Genomic DNA, 18,582 nt, shown 5'->3' on the forward strand with positions numbered 1-18,582 from the left:
TTAATGCGTGGAGCAGCCATATTAGATTTTGAGGTCAGCGACGGTCTGACTTTCCAAGGTGCAAATCCAACTTCAGGTGGCGATCCAGTTGAAATTTCTGACTCGAAGTTTGGAAATTCCAACTTTCAAGTGCAAATGGAGCACACACTGTGTGAGCAGGTGAGGTGTGTGTTGTAAATGTAAATACAGGGCTCCAGACCATGACCACTCAGTAGAATTTTGCAACAATGAAGCCCATTTTGCGCAACTTGCAAATATAAATATATAAATTTGAGATCTTTCAGTTTGTTTCCCCCTCACAGTGAAGATAAATTCTCACATTTAAAAGCGTCACTGTGACAGTTTACCTTTCTGCTAAGTGATAACATGTAATTTTTATCCAGAAGCCTCAAGTTCACAAAAAAACACCAACACTTCCGGCTTAAGACGAGCCTGATGCTTCAGAATAAAAGCACTGAGGTTCTGCTTTTATTTATTTAACTATAAGAAAACTTTATTTAACTTTATTATAACAGTTCTTAATTTAATTTCATTATAACAGAACTTTATTTAGCTTTATCGTAACAGAAGTTGATCCATTTTATGTACCTACTTTATTTAACTTTGTTGTAAAGGTACTTTTTTTCTAACCTTATCATAACAGTACTTCATTTACCCTTATTGTAACAGTACTTTTAACTGTATTGTAACAGTATTTTATTCAACTTTATTATATCAGTACTTTATTTAGCTCTACTGTAACAGTACTTTATTCAACCTCAGTATATCAGTACTTTATTTAACTTAAGTGTAACAGTGGTTACGCTATAAAGTACTCAGTGGTTAAATCTGACCACTCCGTACTTTATTCAACTTTATTATAAAAGTACTTTTTTTACACGTAAATTTAGCAGCACTTTACTGAACTTTATTATAATGGTAAGTTATTTAACTTTTGTTTGGTAGTAGTTGGTTCAACGTATTATAACAGTTACCACTGAAGAACCCACAAACTAAATATTTAGAGCCCAGTTGTACTGTTGTGGTTCAGTAATGATCAAGGGTCACTTGCACTTTTCTAGATTCTCAAACAAATTCAAATTGAAAATCTGAGTTCCAACAGTATTCTCCCCTGTCATCAACACTGGGGGGACACTGACTACATGCAAGTTTGATTCTTTTAATTCTTTTGAGGCCAAAACTATTTTAAATGTAAATAATACATTGATGGTTTGAATTATACTGTTTACATCTCTGTTAACATAGTTCTTACTGAAGGAAGTAGGAAAAACATCAATATGACAGTTGATTGACAACACTGTAACATTTATGTGAGGGACTGTGAGGGCTTATGAATAAGTAACAAGTGTTTATGTGGGTCTTTAACTATCTCTTTCCACTGGTAACACTGGGGAAAGTCCAGTCAGCGTCAGGGAGGAGATATGTGGATGTTTCCTGCAGAGAATTTATCTTCCTGTGTCTCTCTGCTGGACCACCTGAGGACTCTTCATTAGCCTCTGACCCATGTTTGACTTCCTCGGCTGGGTCAGAGGACGGAGCGCTGCTGAGATCCTCAAGAATAAAACTCTTTGATGTGTTGCCACACAAAGACTCCCTGCTTCTTCCACCACAGACTCTCAGTCTGGACAAAGTTTCCCACTTCGTCGAGTGAGATGTCGAGCAGTTCTTCCTTCGAAGCTGCCTCTTACTGACTCCCACTCACTGGAATGTGATGGTATTCAGGCTCTTAAACTGGTCAGGCCCTCTGACAGTCCGTGCTCTGTTTGGTACAGTGGTGGCCCGGCCTGTGTCTAATCAGCATGTCATTATAATGCCACGGTCACTGACTCTGTGCTGGAAGTCAGAGAGCTGCATTCATAGTGAAGGCTGCTGCTTCTGAATCATCACACAATCACAGTTCTGCGCAAAGTCACAACTACAGTCATCATGTAAACCAGTTTCAAAATCACTAACCCAGTTACTGTCAGGCTTCTGGAGTAACCAGGAGTCTCTAATCAACATTCAAGAGTCAGAGACACGACGCATATAAACTGGTTTCTAACAAGGTCTTCACTTGTGAGCATGTGCGTGACTTCAGAAAAGCATCACATTGGCAGCAGTGCAGGAAGACAAAGGTAACATCATTAGCTGTACGGGTTCAAGTGTTCGTGCCGAACCATCACAGCCCGGGGGTCCCTGCCTGGTGCACGTAGCCTCATGAAGAATACACGGCATGTAGAGTGATGCACGTAATGCGGAACCAAAGTTCACAAGTTCAGCCTGGAAACTTTTAGCCGTGCAATATTAGCAAATGAAACAGCGGAGCTGGGAGACCCGCCTGCAGGTTCTTGGTTAGTTCCAGAGAGAGAGTTGGGTATAAGATGAGGACGATGTATTCGTCATGCTTTACCGTTGTAGGGAATGTGAATGGAAATTTAAAGTTTTACCCACATGTGCCAGTCACTAGGACACACCTATTAACAGACTGTGTAACTGAAACTGCAACAAAATAGCTTCTAGAAGTCTAAATGTGCCAGTTTCCACCAAAAATCAGATCAATATATCTGCATGACCAATATTATTGGTTGTGCAAACAATCTGTCTTATTTTCATTTAGAGTGAGAAAGTTTTGTCATTCTTCTTTAGATTACAAATAACCTTCTAACAAAGGCTTCACCGAATCTTTACTATTTGTTTTTATAGGCAAATCCGTACATCATCAGCAAACAATGAAAAGGAATGTCGTGTTCTTAAAAATGGACCCTAATGGCAGCATATACAATAAGAATAGGACAGGGCCCAAAATGGATCCTTGAGGAACCCCACAGGTAAGTGGTCTGTGTAACCATTTACATTAAGATAAAATATACATTTTAATGCATTGATTCAGCATCTTATTTGTATGTACATAGACGATCTAAGCCCAATACAATGTTACAGAAATGTCACTGACCAAAAATGTGTCATTATTTTAAGAGGAAACAGACGTCCCATTTACCCTTGCAGCTTTGTGCTGCATTCATATGTTATTGAAATAATCTTAAAAGTGAGAATCCAATCACTTTTCATGGCTCAGCTGATCTGTTTCCTTTGCTCTTGGTTATCAGTGTATTGTTAAAAGGGTCCGAGCAGTAAAATTCTTCTTTTTAGCTCACAAACACACCGTGGTCAGAAGAGCCTTGGTTGGTGGAGGCCTTAGCAGTACCCTATGATATGATGAGTGGGAAAAGTTGAGAAGTCATGAGCAACTGGAGATTTGCATCATGACCTGGTACATACTGGACAGTAAAAAGAGTTGTTCAAAAAGATTTGTTCACTCATTTTCACCCATAGCTACCCTTCAGCTCCCAAAAACAGAGCTTTTGAAGTATTTAAGATCTCGGGGAAACACAGCAGGCTTTCCCTCTGGGGGTCGGAGCGCTGCTTTGATAATGACCTGGATTTTATAATTAATGGGAATAAATCAGCACAAAAATTTAAAGTCAGACACAAACTGAACTTTCAGGCAGCCAGAGAGAGAGAGACATGAACACTGTGTCTTCTCACTACGAAAGTCTTCTTTTCATATAAAAGCAAAACTAGAAGACTGTGGGGACGACAAAAACAAAGACTCCCTGTCTCCTTACCTGTGAAACTCTAGCCATTGAAAACAAAACACTGGGGACAGTAAAAAGAAAGAGGGCAGGTAGGACGGACTCATACTTTCATTTTCAAAGTATACTGTCTTTGCCACCAGAACTCACCTTGGACTGGTTGGTGATTTGTTCGTGATACTTTTGGATCTTTATTTACACATCCATCATTCCAAATATGCATTAAAAATGTATTATAGAATTTATTTCTTTATAAAAATGTAGTATGATCTTCTACAGCTTTGTGCTGCATGGCTGATGTGTTTGATGTGTGATAACTGTATCTTTTAGCATTTTTTCTTCTTCTCTATGTCCTCTTTCTGCTCTGAATGTCGTTGCATGTGTCAAACTGTACTGCACCCTTCTATTAAAAGGGAGTCAGATAGGGACTTGACTTCTGATTTAAGTTTTACGGTTGTTTAAAAGATGACAAATAAATCCACCTTGTACATTTACTATTTTCTGTAAATTTGGGTAAAATTAGATCTACATTTCGACAGAAATTTGACTGTTATGTTCCTACTGGACTGTGGATGAAAACTTCTGTTTCTGTCTATAAATCAGAATATATATAAAATTCTCAGGCACAATGACCCCCAACAGGGCCAACTATAACTAAATATTATAGTCAATGGTCTTCAGGCTCCCATCATCCTCATCTGCTGCACATTTGTTCAAAGTTATTTTTAATGCTGTTTATGGAGCAAGGCGGAGAAGAGGCCCGCAGCTGAGCTCCGGAGTCTGTTTCAGCTCCAACGTTTGCAGGGACTCGCTCTCTTTTTATAATTTCAGCTGAAAGTTTAACGTCCTGTGGATCTGCTGCCACAAGAATGCAGCGAGAGGAGGAGGAGGTTTTGCAGGAGTCTGCAGATTTAAGAGGTCTCGTCAGGATCCGACACGTGGACCAGAGTCTCGGGACCGAAAGAGAATCTGTTGTAAAAACTGAGCAACTAAAATTAGACGTCCGCTGTCGAGTATCAGATATATGATTAAACGTCTGCAGGAAACGCCTCACACTTCTTTTTGTTTCGGAGCAATAAACAAAACAAGGACGATACGGCAGCTTCTCTCCTCTCATTGTGGTGAAGTTTTGAGACCGAGCAGCAGCAGCTTGGCACTAAATATAAGTTTTCTTTCATGAACACTGGACGTCCTCCAAACACACAACAGGCTGCAGTCAGAATGTGTTCCCTGAAATGCAGCAGACATCTGTACTCACACCAGATTACATCTCAGTATGAAAATATAACACAACGTCCACTTACAAAAACAGCAAAACTAATACAAATCTGAATCCACTGACAGGATCAACACAGGGCGGTCACATGATGCTGCAGATATTAAGTGATCAAAACTATGTGGACACCCCAAACATTTCTGTTCTGTTGAGGTTTGCAGCAGTCGCCAAAACAATCCGTCCTCCCGGTTCATTCACTGGTCTGAGCTCCTCCGGGTCTTCTCACATGTCTTTCATTTGTTATGATTTTGTCTAGGGTGGTTCAACTTAAAGCCTTCAGGAACCCAAATCACCAGAGACTTTCTTAATATGTAATTTAGGGTCTTAGATGCATCATAAAAAGCATCAAAAACTCAAACAGGAACAGCAGCCATAAATGTTCCCTAATTGGGAAAACTGCGAGATTCTAAAGTTCCTTACCCTCCGAGCAGACAACGAAATCATAACAGAGAAGGTAAATGACTGCTATGGTCATGTTATGCTGCGTTTATTGTTTTTAGCCATGTTTTGATAAAGAAATCAAACCAGTCAGCTCAAGTTTCAAAAGTTTAAATGCACGCGAAAGGCGTATGAATGCAGCACAAGACAACTGATGTCGTTTCGTGTTTCAAGGGGTTACGTAAAACATCTGAGTGCTGCTGCCTGAGACTGCAAAGCTCTGTATATATCAAACTTTGAAAACATTTGGCAATATGTATTGCCATTTTCTGGATACTGTAGATTAAACTGAGCGTATTACACAATTTTACGGGAAAAATGGGCAAAAATAAGTGAAGAAAAATCATTATAAAAAAAAGAAATCGTTATATTGATTAGAAATTATAATGGATTATCTTTAGCTGCAGCTTTAGTCTCAGTTTATAATCTGGTCTTCACAGGCCTTCAGGGTCAAACTGTAATAGCGTCACTTAGATAGTGGATTTTTTTGATGCAGCAGGTCTGTTTGAAGATTCAGAGATCTCGGAGGGAAACATGGGCACCAATCAGCCGCCCTCCTCCTCCTCCTCCTCCTCCTCCTCCTCCTCCTCCTGGCCTTCGGATTGCCTGGCAGAGGAACACAGGAAGAAGAGGAAGTGTTTGTCCAAGGCAGGAGTAGGACACGTCTGTCTCTTATCTGCTGACTAAATAAGGACGGTGACGGCAGAGTAGAGATGTGACGAGGAGCTTCTCTTGTGTCTTATCTGTTTCTTTGGGACTAAGACAACTATAGAGGTTTGTCCTCCGAGTCTGATTGTTTGGACACAGATGAACTGCTGCAACCTCCCCCCAGAGTCTGGACTCAGAGTCTAGACTGGGGGCCAAACTGGACCACAATCACACAGACTGGATACGGACTGGTTTTATCAGTTTACTCTGCAGTTTAAAGCAGAGTGGAGATATTAGATATCAGCAAGTGAAGACAAAGCTACGGACATGGTCTGCTGGCTAAACTGAACAAAGACACACTGTGCTGTAAAACTTCACCAATGACTGAATAAATTCAGATTTTGCAGGGTCAGGCTCAGCTGGACTCACAGAGGAGGGAAAATCTGTGAACAGGTACAGAAACTGGCTCCTGAGACTTTGGTCCTTCAGGCACCATCTCTCTAATCGGCTGCTCTAACAACAAGGCAATTTTTGGAAACATCAGAGGTGGGAGTGAAAGTCTGTGTTTCTACATCTGAGGACAGAGAAACCTTCAAAACAGAGTCTGATGTGATCTGTATTCAGGCTGGGTGATGTGGCTTTAAAATAATATTGCGATGCACTATATACATCGAAAAAAATACTGAACGAACTGCAATTACAATAAAGTTAAACAAAGTAGCTACCGTCAAATAATAAAGTTGAATACACTACTGTATTCAACATTTAATAAAATATGGTTATAAGGAAGTCAAAGTACTTTTATAATGAAATTTTAAAAAGTAAGCTTAACAGTCACTTTTTCCGTGAAAGTGCTCAGACAAAAACAACAGTCTGAAAAAATATATTGGCGTGCAAAATAAATGCACAAACAAAAAATGCCACTGATGTGTAAAGGCCTTTAGTTTATCAGCACTAGAACACTTTTTATTGGTGTTATGCAGATTTTTAACTTTTGTGAGTTGAACAGAAAGAATGGGTTTGTATAACCCAAATCTCCATATTGAATTTTGGGGTTTTGCTCCCTCCTTGTGTCTCCTCACAAGTCTTGAATTCTCTATGTTCAACTCTGCATTGTTGCCTAGATGTTAGATTGAGAAGGGTAAACATGTTGTTTACATTCCTGGGGAGCCCGTGGAGCGTCGGGTGGTGCAGTCCAGAGATGTGGAGGTTCAGGCTGAGGTAAGACGGTGATGGAGGAATGAGGCCAGTCTTATCAGCTCTGTTGTGTGAGTGTGACGTTGCTGTTATCGGCCCTCTGATAAATGTGGCTCTAACAAAGCGGCAGGGAGGAACAAGACTGATTCACCGTTGGGTTCATGACATGAAGACAAATAGCGAAAATATGTCAAACACATCTTCTGTCACAGATCCTCCTCTGTGAGGAGCTGGAAACTGAGATTTTTTCTCAATGTTTCTTTTGAAAAATCACTGAAATGGGTAATTGATTATCAGAATACTTCATTTCTTTATCTCGTGACGCACTAATTGATTGATCAATTAATCGTCTTAGCTCTAAAAAATATTCACATTGTCATAACCTTAAAAGACAAGAAAGCCACAGATTCTCACATTGGTATAAACATTGAGCTTTATGCTTGAAAAATGGAAAACAAGTACAAAAACATTTGCGATTAATTTTCTTTCAAACAACTAATTGATTAATCAACATATTGCAGCAGCTCTAGTTGGCTGAACATTTTACGGGTTTGCTGAGCTCTAATGTTTTTACCTTTTATCCCAAAAACTAAAAGTCTACTACAGCAGCCCCGGGAGGCTGCGGGACCCATTGCACCCCGCAATGATGACATTTTGATATCCTTGCTTATGACTAAGGGTCAGATTAATTCATAGGATGGAGGGGGCGGATTGTTGGTTTCTGAAAGTTACAGAAATCGTTGGACACAGCCCCCCTTAATCCTGCTTTAAAAAAAAAAAAAAAATCTTGTGTTTGTGTCCCTCTTTTCTCTCATTCTGTGCCCCCCTCTTTAATTAAGTGGACATTTTTACATTTCCGTGAACACAGCATAACTCCACTTGAGTTCTTTTTTTTCCCCTCATCGGCAGTCTGCAGAGTTTGTCTTGGATAAATGATCTATCGGTCAGGTCATATCAATGGGACAGCTGCAGAGAGGCGAGTGAAAAGAACTTTCAGACCCAGTGCTATGAACAGTTCAGTTTGACTTTCACTGTGCCTGGCGTTCTGCTGCTACCTCTGTGCCCAGTGTGTGCTAGTGCAATTAATAACCAAAGGCTAATGCTGATGTTTAGCAGGTGTAATGTTTACCATGCTCACTATCTTAGTTTAGAGCGTTAGCATGCTAACATGAGCTCATTAGCAGTACATGTACAGCTGAGGCTGATGGGAATGCCATAAGTTTTGCAGGTAATTGGTCGTAAACTAAAGTACCGGACACATTAAAATGTTGTCCTGATGATGCCACTAGATTAAAAGTCAGAGGATCACCAAAGTTGTTACAATTCATCCTGAGGGGAACATGAATGTCCGAGCTACATTTGATCAAAATCCATCCAATAGTTGTTTTTTCCAAAAAACTGTACAGAAGCTCAGAAGTTGAGAGGAGGTTAGACCAGAGCGGTTCTCTCTGTTCTCTCAGTCTATCAGTCTGTGAGTTTGTGGTTTCCCCTGGGGGGGAGGTGGGGGTGAGGAGGGGTTTCCGTGCTGACACATCCCGTCCCGACACAAACAGCCCCCCCCCCCCGTGGAACAATAGTGTTGGTAGAGGAAGTGTAGAAGGGGCCCTGCTCCGAGTCCTGGCTTTGTTCCTCCACGCCTCGAGAGCCTCCGTCAACACAACACACACCCCTCCTCCTCTTCCTCTGACAGCAAGTCACGGCAAGGTTACAGCCAAACACCCCCCGCCCCACACACACAAACAACACACCTTAAAAATGTTCTGCCCAGAAACACAACCACAGACACAAACCACTGGATGAACTGGAGGATCAGTGTCATGAACATGTTTAATGATGCCATGATTAAAACATCTGCCGCCACAAACAGATTTACAATTTTGGAGCTGGACTGTGCATTTTGAGTGCTGTAGAAATATATATGCCATTGAGTTGTTCATTGCACAGCATTCTCGGAGTGTATTCTGGGCACAGATGGAGCAGCAAACCATCAGGCACATTGAAAGTGAAACTTATTACTCGACAGGGTCTAAAGGTTTGCATTCACTTGCAGCAGCTGCTCCTCCTCCATGGATCTGATTTGATCATCTCTGTCTAGATCTACAGATCAACTATCCACCCCATGAGTCACAAACTGTTGCCTGTGCTGCACTCACAGACCTGCAAAAACCTTTGATTTCAAAGAAGGCACACAGAATAATACAAACGAAAACACACGTATTAAAAAAAAATATATCAAATCACAATAATTACAATAATTGCAGATAAGTTTTCTGCTGACTGATTCATTGTTGCAGCTTTAAATACAGTATTAAAAGACATCATTATTATGAAAAAATATGAAAATAAGAATAATTCTCAAAATATTTCTACTTAATTCTTCATACCTCACCTACTAGCTAATCATTCGAATAGCTACTATCAAAGCAAATTTGGTGGGATTTTGAAAAAATATTTTTTATATATAATTTCTTAAATTAAGGTTGATACATATACAAAGAGAGTTCTGCAGGCTGCTGTCTCCTTTAATTTCTGACATGGCTGAATGATTATCGACATTGCAGATCAACTTTTAGTCAATTAGCTAATCAAATAAACAATTTACTTTAACTTTTGTAATGTCACTTTACTAAGATACACAATAGAGACAAGCAGACGATCTGGGACACTGGGGGAACTGGAACCACAGAATCTTAAAGCCATTTTTTAAGAAACACTGCCCAAAGATGAATCAATCATCATACATTTTTTATTGTTTTTTATCTTTTACCTTTCTGTCAATCCACAACTAGACTGATTGCCTGTTTTTGCAATGAATTACTTGTATATAAAATTTGATATTGATTAGAAATTTAATATTTTTACACTTGAATAATCAGGAGTAGCTCAACCAAACAAACTAACAACTAGAGAGGAATGTGTCTCTGTTGATCTGCAGCTTCGTGATTCACTCTGATGGTCAGAAGTTCAGGCTGCTGTCTGCAGCTCAGAGTCAACACAGTCCAATGAGGAAGCTGAGATGTTTTTTGTGTGTGTTGATCCAGCTGGAAGCTGCTGAATGCTGCCTCATTCACACTTTGCTGAAAAAATACTGATCAGGACAGTCCAGACCTGTACTGGTCAGAATGGGAGACAGCAGAGGACCTAATGGGAGCTAATGGACTGGTTAACAGTGTGGTTGCAGCCGTCTGGGCGAAGCACGGCCAGCAAATACTCACATAGTGGCAGCAACTTGTTAATGAGAGACTTGCTGTCCCAGAGGACCCAGGGTTTAGACTCTGCGTGGAAAATGAAACCAACCTCTGAGTGTGAAAGCTGCTGATGAATGATTGGCTCAGACATGCTGGAGCACAAAACATTTCTTTAAACCAGCCATTAAAAAACAGCTTCAAATCCCCTGTGTAATTATGGTGTGTCAGATCAGACCAGACCTCTTTATAAATTTGCCCGTTTTTAAATATTTGGTATAAGAGAGGATGACAGATGTAATCACCTCTAATTCTTCTTGTTTTTACAAATCCTACATAGCACACGCTCCTTTACAAAATGATGCACAAAACTAGACTTTTTTCAGCTACAATTACTGCCTTTTGGTTGTATGCCTCCATGAACTCAAGTTTCAGTTATCTTCTAAAATCACATCTTTGAAAATATGGATCCTTCACACACATTAGAGGCCTTCTTGAGATATCAATTTAATAAGCATGAGATGTGCATACAGTCAAAGTGACTTTTGACCACCAAATTCTAATGACTTCATCCTTGACTTAAAGCAGAAGTTTGTGCAAAATTTAGAGAAATTCCCTCAAGGCCTTCTTGAGATAAAGCAGTCATCAGAATGCAACGGACAAGGTCACAGTGATCTTGACCTTTGATCTTTGACCACCAAACTAGAATCAGTTCATCCTTAGCTTATAGTGGATGTTTGTGCCAAATCTGACAAAATTCCCACAATGCATTCTTGAGATATCACTTTCACAAGAATGAGACAGATGCCATGTCATGGTGACCTAATCCAAGTGGATGTTTGTGCCTAATTTGAAAAAAATCTCTCATGATGTTCTTAAATATCACATTCATAATAATGAGACAGACGAGGTCTCAGTGAGCTCAGCCTATGACTACTACAGTCTAATATGTTCATCAATGATTCCAAGAGGACATTCCTGCCAAAGGTGAAAAAATTATCTCAAGATGTTCTTGAGACATCACAAGAATGAGATAGGCGGACGGACAACCACTTCTTTACTTCTTAAAGAGGGGAAAGACATCAAGTGCTCAATACGTAAAGGTTGTTGATTTAATATTCCTTTAGCAGCCATGCTTCTTTTTGTGATTTAGTACTACAAATCCCACATATATTGGATTATGCCATTTTCCCACTATTCCAGACATTCATTGCTCATTCAGACATACGTGAACAGAAACCTGCTAGCGTTGTGTGATCCACTGCAGTTAACATTTATCTGTAATTAAATGGCATTTAGAAGCCTTGATTTTCTTATCATCACACAGAAATGAATAGAAGCCAATGGACACCTGAAACTAAACTAAAATTACCACCTCGCTGTTGTATACCTCCGTGCACCAATCAAGTTGAACTTACAGTTTGCATCCATGTCTATGGAAACATCGACCTTATGTAGATAAAATGTCATCACTTCATCATTATATCCTACTGGACATCTGTGTGACCTTTGAGCATCAAATTCTAATCAGTTCATTTTTGAGTCGAAGTGGATGTTTGTGCCAACTTTGAAGAAACTCCCTCAAGAGATACTGCCTTCATGAGTGGTAGAAATACTCAAGGTCACAGTGAACTTGATTTTTGACCGCCAAATTCCAGTCACTTTATTTTTGAGTCCAAGCAGATATTTGTCTCAAATTTATAGAAAGGTCTCCTTGAAATATCATGTTCATGAGATTGGGATGGACTGGCATAGAACCCAAAAACATTTAGTGAAAAAATGTTAAGTTAAGTTTGTGGTTAAAGCACTAAAACTGGCACTTGTTCAAAACACATGTTCCGGTTGGCTTAAACTATGTGTTTCAAACTAACAAGAGTAATTACGTCTTTAAATGCTTAAATTAAAAATAACTTTCGTTCCTCAGACTAAACAGCATGTTGAACAAAAGGCCTTTAAAGTATTGTTTGCCTGTACAGAGTCTCAGGGTGGAGTGTGAAGTGCGAGTTCTGTCTCAGCTCTCCACACATATTGTTCAGGGGGAAGTGAGTTCAGCTCCACACCCGTTCCTCTGCTCATAATGGACTTTTCCTCACAGATAGACCTCCATCTTTCTGGACCCCCCTCCACCCCCAGCCTGCAGCATGTGACCGGGCATGCCTGCTTGACAATCAGTCATGGGTGCGGCGGACCAAGCCTCCACTTAGTAATATAGATAAGATGACACATTCACTGCAGCAGAGATGTCACTTTAAATATCTGGAGTGCATTTTTTCAACAAAAACAAGACTGAAAATTCATATATTAAAAAGTCACCTTTGATTAAAAAAATCTATTTTTAAGTTATAAGATTTGTAGAGAAATAAAAATTAAACTAATATGAAAAAAATGACATTAACTGTAATGCAGTCTGAATACATTTATCTTAAAATGAATGCTCTGAAAACATCCACTATAAGCCAAGAATGAACTGATTCTAGTTTGCTGGCCAAAGGTCAATATCACTGTGACCTTGTCCACTGCATTCTGATGACTGCATTCAGATGCCTTTTACATGCAATTAAACCTTAGAAACCTGAGCAGTTTATTTATTTATTTGACTAGTTTTCAAAATCTGGCTAAAAACAGAAATGAGCAACTTGCAAGAAAAATTGCAAGAAATTAGGAAAAGGTGACAAGACAATGCTTATAAGTTTTTAAAATCATCAAGTTAATAATAATAATAATGATAATAATAATAATAATTTTTAGTGCTTGTTGTGCAGCAGTCGCATAGCAAAGTGGGGAAGACTTGGGTGTGGGTGATATGGAGAGAAAATCATATATTACAATAACTTTGAACAAGTACCTTGATAACGATAAAATAGTAATAATTTAAAATTAATATTTTATCAATTTATCTATAGATTTTTATCTCTTTTTTAAACTTGTTTTTCTACCTTTTTCTTGTCTTTTTTTATTTCCATATTATTTTCAAAGGGTTAAACAAGTGTCAGCTACATAGCTTAAATATTTTGTGAAAGCACCAATAGTCAACCTTACAATATTGCTGTAATATCGATATCAAGGTACTTGTTCAAAGTTATTGTAATATATGATTTTCTCTCCATATCACCCACACCCAAGTCTTTCCCACTTTGCTATGCAACTGCTGCACAACAGTCACCCTCTGAATAAATAAAATAAACCTATCATTCATCTGGACTCGGTCAAAGTCTGTCATTTTTAAGGTGTTTGGCTCCACTTAAAACCATTCAACAGAAAACTTCTTCAAGAATATGGGAAGTGGGTGCTATATACAATTCAGCCTGTATTGTTTTGGGGTTAACTACTCCCCAAAACTGGGACAGCTGTCGCCTCAAGACACTTGAAAAACATAAGAATGCAAAACGAAAATTTTAGCAGTTAGATGACTAAAATGTGACAAAAGCTAATATATTTTAGTTTGCTGCCGTCACTGTTTGTGCCTGTAACTGAGCTTCTGTTTGAAGTCATCTGAAAGCCTCGCTGGGAAAAGAGCAGTGAGAGTGTGCTGGCAGCGCTCGCCTTTCTCTCATTGTCATCTGCTGAAAACTTCAGGAAACACTCAGGAGTCAGATTCCAGCCTCAGAAAGGGGAGATCGAAGGTGGTGCTGCAATGGGGTCCACATACCAACACCATGACATCACCACCTCCATTCTTCCCTCTGCATTCAAGCACTCTCTGCTGCTCGGACAATGGCTGGCACAAAAACAAACTGGGGATTTGGGGGAAAGAAAAATAACTGAAACTTTACGCTTGAAGTCCGCAGCTGCGAGTCTGACGTCACGCTGAGTTGCCGGCCTCAAACTGAACTGATCCTAAAGCCCTCTGTCAGTTTAAAGGTGTTGGAATAAGCAGACCCGCACTGTTGCATACTTAAATATGCACAAGCCCAGATTTCAGAGTGGAAATACACTCCATATTTAGCATCTCACCACAATTCTGACCTAAATTAGAGCTCTGTGAATTCCTCTCATGCTCAGCGGTGGGAAATGTTCTTCATACACAGACAAAGTCAAAACTCATAAGTCAGATATGTGACATACTCCTAAACTGCAGCAAATGAGAGTTCGTCCAGAAAGAGATGGACTTTTTAAACATGAGGTTCATTACAGCAAAGGATTCTGGATGATTAATGGGATCACATATTGAGTTCGTGAAATCATGTTCAGAAACAATTTCAAAGCAAGTGGTTGTTTATTAATACTTTAAATAGTGTAGAAAAGATATCAACAAAAGCATCTGAGCTACAAGACTGAAATTTTAATCTGCTTTTTTTAAATCAGGGTCAAGTTAGTGTATCAGCAAACTTTAGGCAGTACATGCTGTGCAGTTTTCTGTTTTGAATCTGTTCTCAGAGTCTTTGTCTCACCACACAGATAATCTGACACTATAATTTAAGGTTAAGGTTGTCTTGGATTTAGCTGAGGGAAACTGCCGCGTTAAAAACCAAACTTCACAATAAAAACATTAAACAAGAACACACGCGCAAACATCAACCTGACAACAAAAAAGACAAAGTTATTCACTCTGTTAAGAACTATGAAGGTTTTGCAAATTTTTTCTCAACAATATTTTAGACATTTGGGCTCAAATGTTATCGAGAAAATTTTTTTTTTACACATACATTTTTTGCAGGCTTATAAAGAGTGAATACATTTTTTTCTCTTTTAACCACATGTATATTATTCTGTGTCCCCTTTCTAAATTCAGAATTTTTTGCGGGTTCATCAATGCAGCACAGGCAGTGCTCACCATGAGTTCTTGTTTTCCTCAGCAGCAGTTTGTATTTTGCACGGTGGATAATTGATGCGTCAAGGGGCCTGACGTTTCGCTGCTCTGTCTGTGCCCAGAGTATGCTCTGCACTCTGTGGCAACAGATGCTTTAATCATGACAGGCCACCACAAATAAGTGAAATTATCATATGGCACTGTACAACATCAAGTGTTTGTACTGAAACGAATACATTTCTTTTAGGAATAAAAAGGCAAAATGCACATATTTAAACCTTTTTTGTTTTTTCATATGACAAATCATGTTAAACTTCTAAATACCTCAGAGTTAAAGAAGTTGCTTTACCTGATTAAAATATTATTTATCCATTATGTCATGCGCACATGCTTAACTGTCATATCAGCCTGACAAGGAAGCTATGGCGTGATCATGTATTACTTTAAAAAGGCATTAATTGTGTGTTAGCATGATATCATTTTCCATTATTTTGTTATGTTTCATAATGTTAGATACTTTTTTTTAAATATTTTTCTATTACAGTGGCCAAGATGGCAGCGCATAGCAGTGCTGCGGCTAGGAGCTCTCATTTTATTGTTCATACACTACTTAAGTTACAAGTTATTATACTCATTATCATTTATTTATTATCACTCTTGCTTTTTAACTTCACCCTTATTTATTTATTTTGACTGTTGTCTTCTAAATTGCATTTTACTACTTGCCACTTTACTTCTTTATGTTTTGCACCAGACAGAGTTGCTGTTGATAATTTTGTTGTATGGTTACATATAATGACAATAAAGTCTGATTCTGATTCTCTTTCTGTATTGATAGAAGGGTGATGGACGGGGAAACCACTCAGGAAAATGATGGAAAAGAGTCTAGGAATCTAAAAGCCAGAGCCTGTGGAATAAAAGCAGTGCAGAATAAATGTGTTGTGGAGATGCAGCGACCTCACAGTGGCGTCATCACAGGTGTTTACAGTCTAAGGACAGATGCATCCAATGTCCTTTCATATAAAAGTCACAGTTGTGTCATGTGTCATGTCTGAGCAGCACAGATAAAAAGACAAACCAGCCAACAGGAGAGCCGAGTGCAGTACCTCCATTACATAACGCACTGAATAAAGAAAACACCAGCAGCCATTACTCTGTTGCGCACGCTACACAATACACACAATACACACAGGATGTAGCCTCAAACTGGATTCATTATCGTCTAGCTTTCATTTCAAAGCTTCTATAAAAAGTCAGGAGAGGCCTGTTACGCAGTTTCCTGCTCCGCTGCTCTGAGCGGGCTCGCAGGCTCGTTATTCTGGAGGACAACCATCTCATTAGAATTAGAATAACGACTTTATGTGAAAAGTAAGAAGACAGATAATGATCAACATGAGAGCATCGGTTCAGCAGCAGGTCAGCAGACGGCCCGGAGATCAACATGTGGGAAATCAGTCCCGACTGGTGGAAAACTCTCAGAGGGAAGTATTTAGGAGTGAAAACTGAGTACAGTGCTTCCCACAGAATTAGAATCTATGTGTGGCAGTAACCGACCTGAAGACCGGGGATGGCAATGTTTTTTGAGACTTGTGTTAGTGTGTGTGTGTGTGTGTGTGTGTGTGTGTGTGTTTGCACCATCATGGCAAAATGTTGTCCTGGTGGCACCCGTTATAGCTGGAACTACAAAGCAGTTTTGAGTACTTTTCAAAATGTTTTTGTCTGTCTGTGGAAAGACTTTTTAAACACAATAGTAAAACAATTGTGAAATATGCAGTTTGTAAGTGAAGGTCGAGTTTGAAGGAGTTGTGTCTTCCAAGAAAGACCACTGGAAGTAGGGGTGTAGGAAGGAGGTAAGAGGCCAGCAGCCACTTCTCCACTTCCTATCTACTTTATGTCCCTGGCTAACATTCATCTTAAGCCACTGCATTGTGGCTGGAGTGATCCCATCATAAGATAGTCTCTAGTTTTAAATATTTGGTTATCTTAATAAAATTATATTAAAAAGAAAGGAATCTATACTGTGTGATTTAAAGGTCATTCTCAAAAATTCCTCAAGAATTCTTTCACCTTGGCTGTTTTTATTCATTGATCATTATTAGGAATCAACCATTGCTTCATTTAGTCAAGTATTTACATCCTTAACAGGCCACTATGTCTCTGAGAGTGTGATAATATAGCAACATCTCACTCTGTCCAGATGTGCGAGTTGAACTTTCTCTGATGTTGGACTCTAAAAAGTCCAGGTTTTAGGATTTAGTGTGATATATTATATCATAATATTAGATGATAACATCAGAGCAGGTCATGTCCACGTGTCCATGTTGTTCCAAACACTGGATCTATATAGGGTCATTCCAATTGTCATGTTGGCCAACAGAGTTGGTCTTCTTGCTTTGCACAAAGGAGAGGTTTTAGTTGGATGCAATCTGCAACCTCATGGCTAGATGCCACTAAAACCTACACAGTAGACCTTTTAATGGAAACAGACAACTTTTCAAATTTCTCCCTCCTAGTGTACCTTAGTGGTATTATTATTGGCCCTGCTGTTGCAAAGCAAACTGGATCGCTTTCCATTTTCCCAAGAGTCTAGCAGCTACCAACAACGCCAGATCTATTTTGTTTTCCAACATTACTTCAGTTGTTCCATAATCTGCCATTTATGCCACTGGGGATAGTAAGTGTAAGGTGCCATTCTTCTGTCTGTCACAATGTGCGATCAACATTTACCTCATAATGATATGCAAATGCGAAAAACTTGTCTATTTTCACTTTAAACTATTGATTGATTGCAAATAAATCAAAGTACGACCTCTTTTGTTTTCATCTCCTTCCTGTTAGACTCAGGACTGGATGGCTGGTCCCCAAACATCCAGGGGTCCAGATGGGGCCCCTCAGTCCCAACACACAGAGCTTTGTTTTCCTGTTTAGAGGTATGACCGGCCTGCTTTAAAGCCCGTAGGCATCCTGTGTGTTTAGTTTACCAATTAAACATTTAACACACCAACAGTAGAGTTGACAAGCAAACACTACCGGCTCAAACACACAGTCAGAATCTCACTGAAAGATTTTAACGCTTTCCCTCAAATCTGTGGAAACTTCCCTCCTCATTATCCACTCAGTTTATAGTTTTCAGATGAGCAGGTGGAAGTAGAGCAAGCAGCTAAACTCTGACAGTCACACTCAGAAGCCACTGATGAACAAACACTCCTGTATTTGCTCGACCTTTTCTCAGAGTTATGTAAAGGAAACGTCCTGTTTCTGGGTTTTTCTTCAGAGTGTCAGCGGAGCCGTGAGAGTGTGAATCTCTCAATGTGTTCCAGTTGCATATAAAGCAACGTCAGGTGACTCAGTTATTCCCCTTTTGTCAGCAGGAAAACTGAGACATATGACAGCCAGAGGAGAGAGATCTGCACAGAAACGCTGCAGTAAATCATTTTCTGCAGAAAGACAAGTTTGGAAATCTGGGTCTTTGAGCAGCAAATCACTCCTAACTGTCCAACAATTCTCAGGGTGATA

General features: G+C 39.4%; 1 protein-coding gene across 6 annotated transcripts in view; it reads right to left on the reverse strand.

Moving 5' to 3' along the window:
- Positions 1 to 18,582, reverse strand: part of LOC121956336 (caskin-2-like) — a 70,084-nt gene that overhangs the window by 41,173 nt on the left and 10,329 nt on the right. The gene's annotated exons all lie outside the window — the stretch shown is intronic.

This window comes from Plectropomus leopardus, chromosome 17 (genome assembly GCF_008729295.1).
Source record: "Plectropomus leopardus isolate mb chromosome 17, YSFRI_Pleo_2.0, whole genome shotgun sequence".
Taxonomy (NCBI): Eukaryota; Metazoa; Chordata; class Actinopteri; order Perciformes; family Serranidae; genus Plectropomus; species Plectropomus leopardus.